This window comes from Triticum dicoccoides, chromosome 6B, assembly GCF_002162155.2.
Source record: "Triticum dicoccoides isolate Atlit2015 ecotype Zavitan chromosome 6B, WEW_v2.0, whole genome shotgun sequence".
NCBI lineage: Eukaryota > Viridiplantae > Streptophyta > Magnoliopsida > Poales > Poaceae > Triticum > Triticum dicoccoides.
The window spans coordinates 550,264,090-550,274,145 of record NC_041391.1 but is presented as its reverse complement, the minus strand read 5'-3'; the positions used below and the strand labels follow the sequence as shown (position 1 = coordinate 550,274,145).

Here is a 10,056-nt window from a genome sequence, read left to right as displayed (position 1 = left end):
TACAATAGTGATCTAGGAGTAGATCACTGGACATTGGTCAAGAATATCCTTAGTGAGGACTAAGGAAATATTTCTCGATTATGGAGGTGATAAAAGAGCCCGTCGTAAAAGTTACCTCGGTGCAAGTTTTCACACCGATCCAGATGACTCTAAGTCTCAATCTGGATACATATTGAAAGTGGGAGCGATTAGCTAGAGTAGCTCCGTGCAGAGCATTGTAGACATAGAATATTTGCAAAATACATACGGCTCTGAAAGTGACAGACCCGTTGACTAAGCTTCTCTCACGAGCAAAACATGATCACACCTTAGTACTCTTTGGGTGTTAATCACATAGCGATGTGAACTAGATTATTGACTCTAGTAAACCCTTTGGGTGTTGGTCACATGATGATGTGAACTATGGGTGTTAATCATATACAGATATGAATATTGGTGTTAAATCACATGGCGATGTGAACTAGATTATTGACTCTAGTGCAAGTGGGAGACTGAAGGAAATATGCCCTAGAGGCAATAATAAAGTTATTATTTATTTCCTTATTTCATGATAAATGTTTATTATTCATGCTAGAATTATATTAACCGGAAACATAATACATGTGTGAATACATAGACAAACATAGTGTCACTAGTATGCCTCTACTTGACTAGCTCATTTATCAGAGATGGTTATGTTTCCTAGCCATGGACAAAAGAGTTGTCATTTGATTAACGGGATCACATCATTAGGAGAATGATGTGATTGACTTGACCCATTTCGTTAGCTTAGCACTTGATCGTTTAGTATGTTGCTATTGCTTTCTTCATGACTTATACATGTTCCTGTAACTATGAGATTATGCAACTCCCGTTTACCGGAGGAACACTTTGGGTACTACCAAACGTCACAACGTAACTGGGTGATTATAAAGGAGTACTACAGGTGTCTCCGAAGGTACATGTTGAGTTGGCGTATTTCGAGATTAGGTTTTGTCACTCCGATTGTCGGAGAGGTATCTCTGGGCCCTCTCGGTAATGCACATCATTATAAGCCTTGCAAGCAATGTGACCAATGAGTTGGTTACAGGATGATGCATTACAGAACGAGTAAAGAGACTTGCCGGTGACGAGATTGAACTAGGTATTGGATACCGACGATCGAATCTCGGGCAAGTAACATACCGATGACAAAGGGAACAACATATGTTGTTATGCGGTTTGACCGATAAAGATCTTCGTAGAATATGTAGGAGCCAATATGGGCATCCAGGTCCCGCTATTGGTTATTGACCGAGAATAGTTCTAGGTCATGTCTACATAGTTCTCGAACCCGTAGGGTCCGCACGCTTAAGGTTTCGATGACAGTTATATTATGAGTTTATGAGTTTTGATGTACCTAAGGAGTTCGGAGTCCCGGATGAGATCGGGGACATGACGAGGAGTCTCGAAATGGTCGAGACGTAAAGATTGATATATTGGACGACTATATTCGGAGTTCGGAAAGGTTCCGAGTGATTCAGGTATTTTTCGGAGTACCGGAGAGTTACGGGAATTCGCCGGGGAGAAGTATTGGGCCTTATTGGGCCCTGCGGGAAAGAGAGAGGGGCTGCCTAGGGCAGGCCGCGCGCCCCCCCATGGCCTAGTCCGAATTGGACTAGGGGGAGGGGCCGCACCCCCTCCTTCCTCCCCTTCTCTCTTCCCCTTCCTTGTCTCCTACTCCTAATACATGGAAGGACTCCTAGTTGGACTAGGAAAGGGGGAATCCTACTCCCGGTGGGAGTAGGACTCCCCTAGGGCGCGCCATAGAATAGGGTCGGCCCTCCCCTCCTCCACTCCTTTATATACGGGGGTAGGGGGCACCCCATGGACACACAAGTTGATCTACGGATCGTTCCTTAGCCGTCTGCGGTGCCCCCCTCCACCATATTCCACCTCGGTCATATCGTCGCGGAGTTTAGGCAAAGCCCTGCGCCGGTAGAACTTCATCATCGTCACCACGCCGTCGTGCTGACGGAACTCATCTCCGGAGCTCTGCTGGATCGGAGGGCCGGAGATCGTCATCGAGCTGAACGTGTGCTGAACTCGGAGGCTCCGTACGTTCGGTGCTTGGATCGGTCGGATCGTGAAGACGTACGACTACATCAACCGCGTTGTGCTAACGCTTCCGCTTACGATCTACGAGGGTACGTGGAAGAACACTCTCCCCTCTCGTTGCTATATCATCACCATGATCTTGCATGTGCGTAGGAATTTTTTTGAAATTACTACGTTCCCCAACAGTATCTCTAGGCCCTCTCGGTAATGCACATCACTTAAGCCTTGCAAGCATTGCAACTAATGAGTTAGTTGCGGGATGATGTATTACAGAACGAGTAAAAAGACTTGCCGGTAACGAGATTGAACTAGGTATTGAGATACCGATGATCGAATCTCAGGCAAGTAACATACCGATGACAAAGGGAACAACGTATGTTGTTATGCGGTCTGACCTATAAAGATCTTCGTAGAATATGTGGGAGCCAATATGAGCATCCAGGTTCCGCTATTGGTTATTGGCCGGAGACATGTCTCGGTCATGTCTACATTGTTCTCGAACCCGTAGGGTCCGCACGCTTAAAGTTTCGATGACAGTTATATTATGAGTTTATGAGTTTTGATGTACTGAAGGAGTTCGGAGTCCCAGATGAGATCGGGGACATGACGAGGAGTCTCGAAATGGTCGAGACGTAAAGATCGATATATTGGACGACTATATTCGGACATCGGAAAGGTTCCGAGTGATTCGGGTATTTTTTGGAGTACCGGAGAGTTACGGGAATTCGCCGGGGAGTATATAGGCCTTATTGGGCCATACGGGAATAGAGGAGAGAGGACAAAAGGAAGGAGGTGCGCACCCCTCCTCTGGTCCGAATTGGACAAGGGGTGCAGCCCCTTTTTCCTTCTTCCTCTCCCCCTCTTTCCTTCTCTCCTACTCCAACAAGGGAAGGAGGAGTCCTACTCCCGGTGGGAGTAGGACTCCCCCCTTGGCGCGCCCTCCTCCTAGGCCGGCCGCCTCCCCCCTTGCTCCTTTATATACGGGGGCAGGGGCACCCCATAGACACAACAATTGATCAAGTTGATCTCTTAGCCGGTGCGGTGGCCCCCTCCACCATAGTCCACCTCGATAATACTGTAGCGGTGCTTAGGAGAAGCCCTGCGTCGATAGAACATCGACATCGTCACCATGCCGTCGTGCTGACGAAACTCTCCCTCAACACTCGGCTGGATCGGAGTTCGAGGGACGTCATCGGGGCTGAACGTGTGCTGAACTCGGATATACCATATGTTCGGTACTTGATCGGTCGGATCGTGAAGACGTACAACTACATCAACCGCGTTGTTCTAACGCTTCCGCTTTCGGTCTACAAGGATACGTGGACATAACTCTTCCCTCTCGTTGCTATGCATCACCATGATCTTGCGTGTGCGTAGGAATTTTTTTGAAATTACTACGTTCCCCAACAAAAATATGAAGTGAACTATATATTTTTAGAATTACGTTCCCTTCTTCTATCTAAATTCATATAAAATTTGTTAGAGTTGGATAGAAGAAGTGGCACACCGAGCCGATTTGTAAAATGAGCAACATTTCACAATTCTCATTAAATTTGAATCCACGTCAAAGTTTTTTCCTGTTGCAACCCGCTACTCAAGGAAGGAGGAATATGAGAAATATGAGGTGAGCTATATGTTCTTAGGATTATGTTCCCTTCTTCCATTTATATTCATAGAAAATTTGTTAGAGTTGGATAGAAGTGGCGCACCAAGCCGATTTGTAAAATGAGCAACATTTCACAATTCTTATTATATTTGAATCCACGTCGAAGTTTTTTCCCATTGCAACGCGCGGGCATTGCGTTTTGAGATTGACCACATTTAGACCTGTTGATGAGATGACAGACCAACGTCATTGATGGCGGAAAGCAGGATAACAACCACTATGATGGGGGTGTCGGGGGGAAATAAATGGCGTCAACAGTGTGACAGAGGAGGGGGTTTTCGTATTATTATTAGGCACGAGCATTTTTGCTAGTTGCTAGTTGCTATTGCTATTGCTATTGCTATTGCTATTGCTATTGCTATTGCTATTGCTATTGCTATTGCTATCTATATCTATATCTATATCTATATCTATATCTACATCTATACCTCTATACCTACTAATAAACCAAGGTGATATTCTTGGTTTCGTCCCGCATTAGATATTTTTTCGGTTAGTTTTGGCACCTACTAATAAACCAAGGTGATATTCTTGGTTTCGTCCCGCATTAGATATTTTTTTCGGTTAGTTTTGGCAGACAGTCCGTCCAATTGCGAGGTGGTACTAAAATTTTTTGTCCATCCAATTGGTCCGCATCCACATCCTCTCAATGGGCCTGCACGCATGTTTCGGTACCTTACCCGATTTTCGCACGTACTCACAATAATCCCACCTCGATTGCTTTCCTCAAATCCTACCAACTTATATACCTACTCAAATTGCCTGTAATATCAACAACGAGCCTCTTGGATCAATAAACGCATAAGGAGTCAAGAGAAAAAGAGAAGGGAGGTGGCAGACATGACCGGCCGTCCGGCGCGCGGGGCTCCTGAGCAAGGCAGGGGGCGAAGATGGAGCAAAGGGCTTGGCCGGAGGAGGTAGGCAGTCCTGCGCTGAGGCCACAACCGATCCGGCGCTGGGATTGGGAGGGATAGGATCGAGGGAGTGTTGTGGGGCTCCCGCTCCTTATTGGGCCGGCCAGGCCGGTTGATCTTTTCCCATATTCTCTCTCCCGTCATTTCCTGTGGCGTGCATGATTTATACTTAGGTCCACAAAAGAAGTTTCACCGAAATTGGAGAATTTTGGAAAAAGTTTTGTGGGCCAAACTTGTAAGTGAGAATGCAAGGGATTTTGGAGAAGGTTGGAATGGAAATTGGAAAAGCAATTAAATAAAATACAAGCAAATATCAAATGATTTTCCAAAAATATCCATAGTTTTAATTTGGTGTGAAATATTCAATCATGATGAAATGTAAAAATAAAATAAAATAAACATTATAATGATGAAAAAATTGGTCTTGGGTTGTTACAACTCCGATCTTACCTTATCTTCTTACGGAGGTTCAATCTATTCATGAGAAATCGTTAATTTCAATAATCTTCTAAGAAACTGGCAGCTAAATTTGATAACAAAACTTTATTTGATATATAATATTTTTAATAACAAGTTAGAGGAAAATAGCATCTATTTTCATAAAAAATTAGTACGCAACCCACAAAAAAAATTACATATAAAAAATAAGGGTAGTATAATTATATACATCACTTGGCCTAACGTTGAAATTAGCATAACACTAAAACCGATTATTTAATATTTTCTCTCTTTTCTCTATTTCCACATATCAACAAAAATCGTCGATAAGGATCGGGTAGGGTAAGGAATGGGAAAGGGGTGTGTGATACTACTCAGTCTCATTCTTATATTATGGACAGAGGGAGTAATCTTTTTTTTCTCCCGTTGCAACGCACGGGCCCATGTCCTAGTCCTATCCTAGTCCTATCCTAGTCCTAGTCCTAGTCCTATCCTAGTCCTAGTCCTATTCTATCCTATCCTAGTCCTATCCTAGTCCTAGTCCTAGTCCTATCCTAGTCCTAGTCCTATCCTATCCTATCCTATCCTATCCTAGTCCTAGTCCTAGTCCTATCCTAGTCCTAGTCCTATCATATCCTATCCTAGTCCTATCCTATCCTATCCTATCCTATCCTATCATATCCTATCCTATCCTAGTCCTATCCTATCATATCCTATCCTATCCTATCCTAGTACTAATAAAACAAGATGATATTCTTGGTTTCGTCCCGCTTAGGTGATTTTATTGGTTACATTACAAAAAAAAATTGGAAAGAAAAAGCACCACATCGCTAGCGGTTTGTGTCACGAGGAAAAGCACAGGGATACGAATCCTTTCCCTAATGGATTCCAATCAAAAGAATACCCCATAAGGACTCTGCTTAGGGCTTCTTTGATTCATAGGATTACAAAAACACAGGAATAGGAAAAACGTAGGATTGAAATGGCATGTTCATTGGATCCCTGTAGGATTTGAGTTCGTTTGATTGTGTCACGGGAAAAATAAGAGATTTCTTCCAAAAGGTTGGAGTGGATGTTAGAATTCCCGTGAAATATAGTACAAATGAATCCTTTGGAAAAAATCCTACAGGATTCAATCCTACGAATCAAACGACCAACGTAGAAAAAATTCCTAAAGATTCTAATCCATCAAAGATCCTATGAAAATTCTTTGAATCAGAGAGGCCCTTAAACTTGACCCATATAATATTTATATGTGCACCTTCTGGAACGGACACGCACCGCACACGGGCGAGCGAAGCAGCGAGAACGATCTCGCGCGTGCGAAAACGCTTCGGCGAGTAAGCGAAGGACGACAGCTGTGAGGCGTCGTCGATACTCGGCGAATTCTGTGCGAGGGAAGCGGCGAGACCGATCAAGTGGAGGACAGCAGCCGCGAGACTTCGCCGGTACTCGGCGAATTCGTAGATGCGAAGGACTCCACATCAGCCAGCAACGCGGTGACGACGGTTGCAAACGCATGGATACCGGCTAACGGATCCTAGCCCAGATCGTGGCCAGTGACATCAGTGTTGTCCACCCCCATCACTTCCTCATGAATCTCTGAACCCACGACGAGCGCATGGGTAAGGATCAGGTTCCCGCAGAGGACGACATGGAGCTCGTCCCGACGACATCACGCCTGGCCGGCCGTGCCGCCCGGGTCTGCCGCGCTGGTGGTCCGTCACGAACCTCTACTTATGTGCATGTCGGAATTCATCCAAGCAGATGTACGTGCATGCACAACCAGCTGATCAGGCACCAAGAGCCCAGCTACCTACGTGCATGCCGGCCGGACCTCATCCAAGCAGATGTACAGGTATGAGTTCACGTAAAATAACAGTTTTATGATCGGCAGTTCAGCAGATGGATTCACACTAAATTTTCTGACTTTTCCCCCATCGAGACGTTGACATTTTCTGGTACGTGAATTCCTCTTGCTACCAATTTCTGGACGGACTTATGTCTCCCTGGCTTATCCTAGAAGCTTGATAATAGTCTATTATACTTCATATATTTAATGACAGCTACACTGGTCGGTTCGGTTGTTTGGATAACTAGATTTTACTAAACCAATTTGGCCTACACTTGTTTTCGGTTATAACAAACAAAAACTTTGTTTGGTTAACGTAACAAATCTATGGATAAGTAAATCTTAGCTTTTGTAAAACCTTAAAAACGAGTTTATAGAAAAACTACTATTTGACGTTTTTCCATAAACCAGTTCTACATCCGCCGCTGCCCGCCGTAGTCGATCGGCATATGGCGCAGCTGCTGGCATGGACGTTGCATCGCCGTTGACCACTTGTCTGTCCTCAGCAACAACTCATCTCACATCCCCCTGCGGCCATCGTCGTCGACCACTCCTCCTGCGCCGCCGTTCGCCGCCGTCGACCACTAGTCTCCTAACCAGTGGCGGAGCTAGCGAGATATTACCGAGGGGGCAAATAGCCAAATATAATTGTGTAGAGAGGCCAAATACTGTATTTATCTTAATTTGTGTCATTCTAAACAGTGTTTCTTTACAAAAAAATAATGGGCTGGGGGGGGCCATGGCACCTGCAGCACACCACATAGCTCCGCCAATGCTCCTAACCCCGCGACAACTCATCTATCGGCGCTTGCGGCCGTCGCCATGGTCGGGCTGCCGTTGATCACTAGTTCTTCCCCTTCAAGCACTCATCCCGTAGCGCGGGCGGCTCTCGCCATCAGAGTCAACCACCAGTCCTTCCGGACCGGGCACTCCTCCCACGTCTTCCTCGCCGTCGCCATCAATATCTCTGGGCGGCAGCAAGTCACGTCAAGGATGCTTCTAGGACGGCACTACATCCTCGGCGTCGTCAGGGCTTGGCTCGGCGTGCTAGATGCCTGGCTCGCGAGCATCCAGGTTGCATTTAGTTCTTGAATTGATGGCTGTGGTAGGAAGGACTAGTAGTAATTCAGCTGCTAACATGATCTCGTGCTGGAGGACAAGGAGGCTGGCTTCCTCGAGGCCACAACGTTGCATCCTGTTCCTCACCTCCACCGCTGCCCAAGCAACCATCACCGGCAACGATGTCGACCAAAACGGCCAGTTGCAGCACTACTCTACCTTCGGTCGTGACCAAAATGATGGGCCCCGTGCCCATCTAGGGTGTACGTCGAGATGGGAACCGGATCCTCTAACATTCACAAGGAAAGTCACCGTGCTACAGTGCTAGTCTAGTGTAAATTCAAGAAGGAAAGTTAGAGACTGTTAGCAAGTTGTTTACTGTTGATATTTACTGTAGATATAAATAATTCGAAATTAATTTTATTTCACCATCAATTTGTTTGTATGTAATTACTATAAATGTACATAATAGATCCTTAATTTATAAAGTAATTTAAGTCATATTGGCCTTAATCATATGAATAGATAGAAGGAAAGTTAGGATACTGTAGCTCCTCTAACATTCCTTGTGAATGTTAGAGGATCCGGTTCCGTCGAGATGGCGTACCATGTCATCCAGCTGAATGCGATCATCTCTTAAGCGGATGCCAGGACGCGGCGGCGACGGTGCAGTCTGCCTGTCCCTCGTGCCATGTTTTATTATCCAAACATGGTTTTGTGCAAACTGCTTGTTCCTAACTGAATTGTTAGTAAAACTGATTTTCCTAAAAAATCCTACTAAAACGTGTTTTGTTAAAACTGGGCGTTAATTTCGATTATCCAAACAACCAAAGAAACTTCATATTTCTACTACACCTAGCTTTATTGCACATGTTGGATTTTTCCGATGTGACCAAACCCCCCCAAAAAAGGCCACTATGTCTTTGTCTCAACAGCATCAGGCGCAATATGACCGCTTTGGTGGCAGCTTGCCAAGATCACACGCTCCTTCGTGGTTGACAGTGCCGGTTCTGATGAGAATACTTGTAATATTATGGCAATTGTCTTTTTTGAAAAATTGTAATGCACATCAGAAACAATCTAATCACAAATTCACCAATGAGATATAATATACCTCCTTTTGTCCCCATGTACAACAATTCACAATTGTTGCATATTATGTTTGATAGTAGTTTTACACACATCTTATTTTTGTCTGATATTTCTAATTCGTACAAACCAATGCAGATGCACAGGTTGAGCCCACCAAGCCCAGCCTCTAGGATTGGTTGGAGATCCAAATATATGTCTATTCATATAAAATAATTTACATACAGGGTGAAGTCCCCAATTGAAAAGGCTTGGTCATATACGCTACAATTACATGTTCAAGTTGTCGTTTCTATAATATTATTTCATAACGTTCCAGTTAGTTTTTTCTGAACCCATGCACATACATGAGCATGTACACATGTCTGGTGTGGATGAAATTTAATCTAGTTATGTATATGCATGTAGCTCAGTTGCGTTGATCAATTTATTGCAAGTTAGTCAATAATCAAGACAGTGATGGATTATTAATTTTTGTGCGAAAAAGTGATGGATTTTTTTTCAAGAATGGTCCTTGTGAGTTTTTGTAATATTGTTGAATTTGTTTGAGTGGTATTTTTTCAAGTTTCTAAGTATATATTTATTTACTTTTATACCCGTTGCAACGCACGGGCATATGTGCTAGTAATAATAACAAAAAACAGTTCATATTCATTTCCTGAGCTGACAGCATATCAAGGTCAACATATTAATGGTTCTTACATCAACAGAAAACCGGGCATAACTCACAAATTCAGTACATGCGACAATTCTAAATTGAACGAATTAAGTTGCAGGGTAGGCATAAAGACTAGTCTTACGGCTTAATTCCCATGTACATGGAGGAACTGGAATCATTACGTTGACCTCGAATGAACTTGGGTTTTCTAATGATTTTACGCTTCTCTGTTACACGGGTGCGTGATCCCTTGCCTGGCAACTCATCAAATTCATCGTACTCGTCCTCATCAGCAACATCGTCG

General features: G+C 44.2%; 1 long non-coding RNA gene across 1 annotated transcript; it reads left to right on the top strand.

Annotated features, from left to right (window-relative positions):
- The first annotated feature begins 6,388 nt into the window (after positions 1 to 6,388).
- On the top strand, positions 6,389 to 9,599 carry LOC119320556. The gene is made up of 2 exons (XR_005155041.1): positions 6,389 to 6,952; positions 9,233 to 9,599. It is a non-coding gene; the product is annotated as an uncharacterized LOC119320556 (long non-coding RNA).
- Positions 9,600 to 10,056: the final 457 nt, after the last annotated feature.